Below are 5897 nucleotides of genomic sequence, written 5' to 3'. Positions count from 1 at the left end.
GAAGTACTATTTGGCTTCTTCCCAAATAAAGTGTGGGTCAGGATCTTATGGAAATAGCGAAAAGCCGGGTTATGTATGTTTCCAGAGAGAAACTCATGTTCTTCGGGCTCATCATTTCCAGTCAGCTTACCCCAAAAGTGTTCAAGCTCTCTATATTCAAAAAGTTCTTCCTGGCTTACAGTGAATGTATCAAAGGAGGTAGGAAAACCCAAAAGGTTGGTGAAGTCTCTAATATTAAATTGGTACTCCATATTGAACATTCTGAACTGGATAAAACCTCTGCTAATTCCTTTTCCATGGCTGGGTAGATAGATTAATGAACTAAGGAATTCTAGTGTGAGTCTCCGGTAGGTGGTGAAGTGTCTCAGGATAGGGGAGGTCTCCCATCCTATCTGATTCAGCAAAAACAGGACACTCTGTCTCAGTCCAAGGGCAGTCATAGCCCAATCACCAGCATATAAACTAGGTAGCATCTCTCTAGCGGCTAGTTCTTCAAACTTTTGTTTCTGAGCCATTCCTCTGAACTTGATACCCATACGATCAGAATGTCCCATCTGGTTAGTGTTAGCTAGAGAAAAGAAACATGAGTTTAAGTCAGGATTTGGCCAAATGCCGAAAGAAGAAAAGAATTATTATTATTATATATATATATATATATATATATATATTTTTTTTTAATAAATCAATAATGAATACTAAATAGAAATTAAAAGAATAATTAAGAGAAAAATAGGGAAATGATAATAATAATAGAATAATAAAATAACAAATTAATTTGTGGGTTGTCTCCCACTAAGCGCTTTGTTTAAATGTCGCAAGCTCGACAAAGAAACTGTTAAATATAGTCTATGAGTCCTGGGGGCGTTTCGTCTAAGTGTAGAATTTGCGAATCCTCGTTGGTTTCCGCATAGTGATAATGTTTCAGACGTTGCCCGTTTACGGTGAACGGTTCTGTAGATTGTCCTTTTATTTCTACCGCTCCACTGGGAAAGATTTTAGTGATATGAAAAGGTCCTGACCATCTGGATCGTAGTTTTCCCGGGAATAACTTTAGTCTAGAGTTAAATAAAAGTACTGCGTCGCCTTGCTTGAAGATTTTCCTTGATATACGCTTGTCATGCCATTGTTTTGTTCTTTCTTTATAGATTTTGGCATTTTCATAGGCGTCTCTTCTGAGTTCCTCTAATTCGTTTATGTCAAGGATTCTCTTTTCACCGGCGGCTTTATAATTCAAATTTAAATTTCTAATAGCCCAATAGGCTTTATGTTCTAATTCTACCGGGAGGTGACAGGATTTTCCATAAATGAGCTTAAATGGGGTCGTCCCTATGGGAGTTTTATAAGCAGTTCGGTATGCCCACAAAGCTTCTGGTAATTTCAATGGCCAATCTTTCCTTGAAGTGGCGACCGTTTTTTCTAGTATTTGCTTGATTTCTCTGTTAAATACTTCCACTTGTCCACTAGTTTGAGGGTGGTAAGGTGTTGCTATCCTATGTCTCACTCCATATTTAAGTAGTAGTTTTTCGAGTACCTTGGATATAAAGTGTGATCCACCATCACTGACTACTATTCTTGGGATGCCAAATCTCGGAAATATTATATTTTTAAAGAGTCTAGTTACTACTCGGGTGTCATTTGTTGGAGAAGCTATAGCTTCGATCCATTTTGATACGTAGTCAACTGCCACGAGTATGTATTTGTTACCGAAAGAGGATGGGAAAGGTCCCATGAAGTCTATCCCCCACACGTCAAAAATCTCTACTTCCAAAATACCTTTTTGTGGCATCTCGTCACGTCTAGATATGTTTCCCGTGCGTTGACATCTGTCACACTCCTTAATAGCCGCATGTACGTCCTTCCATATAGTTGGCCAATAAAAGCCAGCTTGTAGGATTTTAGAGCAGGTCTTGGATGTACTTGTGTGTCCACCATAAGGCGCAGAGTGACAGTGTTGGATTATATTTTCTACCTCTTCTTCGGGTATACATCGGCGGAAAATACCATCGGGACCTCTTTTGAAAAGTAAGGGATCATCCCAGTAATAGTGTTTTATGTCGTGGAAGAATCGTTTCTTCTGCTGGTAAGATAAAGTAGGTGGAACTATTCCGGCAGCTAAATAATTGACTAGATCAGCGTACCATGGTGTGACAGATATAGCTAAGGTGGTTTCTACTTGCATGTCGGAGTTGTTCTCTTCCAAAGTAGCTATGAGTTTATCATACGAGAAATCATCATTAATGGATGTTCTTTCCGGTTCAAGGTTCTCAAGTCTAGAGAGGTGGTCTGCTACTACGTTTTCAGTTCCTTTCTTGTCCTTGATTTCTAAGTCGAATTCTTGTAGTAACAAGATCCATCTTAGGAGTCTAGGTTTAGCATCCTTTTTTGTTAAAAGGTACCTGATAGCAGCGTGATCAGTGTAAACTATTATTTTGGCTCCTACCAGGTAAGAACGAAATTTATCTAGCGCAAATACCACTGCTAGGAGTTCTTTCTCGGTTGTGGCATAATTCATCTGTGCTTCATCCAGGGTTCTGCTAGAGTAATATATAACGTGAAGCTTTTTATCCTTTCTTTGTCCTAAAACAGCACCTACAGCATAATCACTGGCATCGCACATTATTTCGAATGGTTCATTCCAGTCTGGTGTCTGCATAATGGGTGCGGAGATCAATGCTTGTTTAAGAGTTTGAAATGCTTTTAAACAGTTATCGTCGAATATGAATTCAGCATCTTTCATCAACAGTCCGGTTAAGGGTTTAGTTATCTTAGAGAAGTCTTTGATGAATCGTCGGTAAAAACCGGCATGTCCTAAAAAACTTCGTACTTCTCTCACAGTTCTTGGGGGTTGAAGATTTTCGATTACCTCTATTTTGGCTTTGTCTACTTCAATTCCTCTGTTCGAGATGATGTGTCCTAAAACAATGCCTTCTTGTACCATAAAGTGGCACTTTTCCCAATTAAGTACTAAGTTTACTTTTACACATCGCTCCAGAACTCTTTCCAGGTTTTCAAGGCATTCTTCGAAACTTTGTCCGTATACAGAAAAGTCATCCATAAATACTTCCATGATGTTTTCGAGAAAGTCGGCGAATATTGCCATCATGCATCTTTGAAAAGTTGCAGGGGCATTACACAGACCAAACGGCATTCGTCTATAAGCGAAGGTACCAAAAGGGCATGTGAATGTTGTCTTTTCTTGGTCATCAGGGTGAATTGGTATTTGAAAGAAGCCTGAATAACCGTCTAAATAACAGAAATGTGAATGTTTAGCTAATCGTTCTAACATTTGGTCAATGAATGGTAAAGGGAAATGATCTTTTCGGGTTGCTTTGTTTAGTTTCCTATAATCAATGCACATTCTCCATCCCGATTCGATTCGTTTAGTTATAGTTTCTCCTTTTTCGTTTTCAATAACGGTTATGCCTCCTTTCTTTGGTACGACGTGTACAGGACTAACCCATTTGCTATCAGATATAGGATATATAATACCTGCTTCCAATAACTTGGTTATTTCTTTCTTTACTACCTCACTTAGGATCGGATTTAGTCTTCTCTGGTGTTCCCTAGAGGTTTTACAGTCTTCTTCTAACATGATGCGGTGCATACAAATAGAAGGGCTTATTCCTTTAAGATCGGTGATGTGGTATCCTAGTGCGGTTGGATATTTTCTTAAGATATGTAGGAGTTTTTCTGTTTCGAGTCTTCCTAGATCTGCATTAACTATCACAGGTCGTTCAAGTTCTAAGTCTAGGAATTCATATCTCAGATTTTTGGGAAGTGTTTTCAAATCAGGGGTTGGTTTGTTAAGACACTGCGTAGGATCCGGTGTTATTGCTAGGCATTGTTTAGATTTGTCCTCTAGAAGATAGTCTGATGATTTGTCTTCTCCTGACTCTGCTTCTTTTATGCATTCATCGATGATATCCATGAAGTAACATGTATCTTCTATTGCAGGTGCTTTCAAGAATTGGGAAAGAATGAATTCAATTTTCTCTTCGCCTACTTCGAAGGTGAGTCGTCCTCGTTTTACGTCTATGATTGCACCGGCAGTTGCTAAGAATGGTCTTCCTAGTATAATAGGTGTCGTATCATCTTCTCTAATGTCCATAATTGTGAAGTCAGTGGGAATGTAAAACTGACCTATGCGTACGGGAACGTTTTCAAGGATTCCTACAGGATATTTGATGGAACGATCTGCTAATTGCACAGACATTTTGGTCGGTCTTAATTCTCCCATTTCCAGTTTCTTACATATGGATAAAGGCATAACGCTAATTCCGGCTCCTAAATCGCATAAGGCTTTGTCGATGACAAATTTTCCTATGTGACAGGGTATAGAGAAACTACCCGGATCCTTGAGTTTAGGGGGCATGTTTTGGATTATAGCGCTACATTCGGCAGGGAGTGTAACAGTTTCGCTATCCTCAAGTTTCCTTTTATTAGAAAGAATTTCTTTTAAGAATTTAGCATATGAGGGCATCTGCGTAATAGCTTCGGTAAACGGAATTGTAACGTTTAATTGTTTAAGGAGATCAACAAATTTTCTAAATTGGCCTACATCTTTGGTTTTAACAAGCCTTTGAGGGTAAGGTATGGGTGGTTTGTAAGGTGGTGGAGGTACATAAGGTTCCTTCTTTTCTAGGGTTTCCTTATTACTCTCTTCCTTTTCCTTAGGTTCACTTTCCTCAGTAGATTTCTTAAGGTTTTGGTTTTCTATCCTTGGGTCAGACGGTCCTTCCACTTCCGTTCCACTTCTCAATATAATTGCATGAGCTTGGCTTCTCGGATTGGGTTGGGGTTGTCCAGGGAATGTACCAGTTGGTGCAGCAGTAGGTGCTTGTTGTTGAGCTACTTGAGATATTTGCGTTTCCAGCATTTTGTTATGGGTAGCCAGGGCATCTACTTTGCTTGCTAGTTGTTTAAGTTGTTCGCCAGTGTGTATGTTCTGGTTTAAGAAATCTTTATTGGTTTGTTGTTGGGAAGCTATAAAGTTTTCCATCATGATTTCCAAGTTGGATTTTCTAGGGGTATTATTGTTAGGATTCGGTTTCTGATATCCCGGAGGTATAGATGGGGCTTGACTTGGAGACTGTCCAGGTGCGTATAAAGCATTATTACTCTTATATGAGAAGTTTGGATGGTTCTTCCAATTTGGGTTATAGGTATTCGAATAGGGGCTTCCTTGAGCATAGTTTACTTGCTCTGCTTGGATTCCAGTCAAGAGTTGACATTCCGCAGGAGTGTGGCCTTGGATTCCACAGACCTCGCAATTCTGAGTTATAGCAACCACGGCGGCTGGAGGTGATACGTTTAAACTTTCAATTTTCTGGACCAAAGCATCTACTTTTGCATTGACGTGATCAAGGTTACTTATCTCGTACATGCCAGTTTTCGGTTGAGGTTTTTCCACCGTTGTTCGTTCGGTTCCCCACTGATAGTGGTTTTGGGCCATGCTCTCGATAAGCTGGTAAGCATCAGCGTAAGGTTTGTTCATTAGTGCACCACCTGCAGCGGCGTCTATTGTTAACCTTGTATTGTATAAGAGGCCATTATAAAATGTGTGAATTACTAACCAGTCTTCCAAACCATGGTGTGGGCAAAGTCTCATCATGTCTTTGTATCTTTCCCATGCTTCGAAAAGAGGCTCGTTGTCTTTCTGTTTAAATCCGTTTATCTGGGCTCTTAACATAGCTGTTTTGCTTGGCGGAAAATATCGGGCAAGAAAAACTTTCTTCAACTCGTTCCATGTGGTGACTGAGTTGGAAGGAAGAGATTGAAGCCATCTTCTAGCGCTATCTCTTAATGAGAAAGGAAAAAGACGAAGTCGAATTGCCTCTGAAGTGACACCATTAGCTTTAACAGTATCAGCGTATTGGACAAATACGGATAAATGAAGG

The 5897-nt window shown here is 39.7% G+C and overlaps 1 pseudogene; it reads left to right on the top strand.

Moving 5' to 3' along the window:
- Nucleotides 1–5582: 5582 nt before the first annotated feature.
- On the top strand, nucleotides 5583–5682 carry LOC127089477 (uncharacterized; annotated as a pseudogene).
- Nucleotides 5683–5897: the final 215 nt, after the last annotated feature.

This window comes from Lathyrus oleraceus, chromosome 5 (genome assembly GCF_024323335.1).
Source record: "Lathyrus oleraceus cultivar Zhongwan6 chromosome 5, CAAS_Psat_ZW6_1.0, whole genome shotgun sequence".
NCBI classification, from domain to species: Eukaryota; Viridiplantae; Streptophyta; class Magnoliopsida; order Fabales; family Fabaceae; genus Lathyrus; species Lathyrus oleraceus.
The sequence above is the reverse complement of the archived record's forward strand: the minus strand, read 5'-3'. Positions and strand labels throughout refer to the sequence as shown.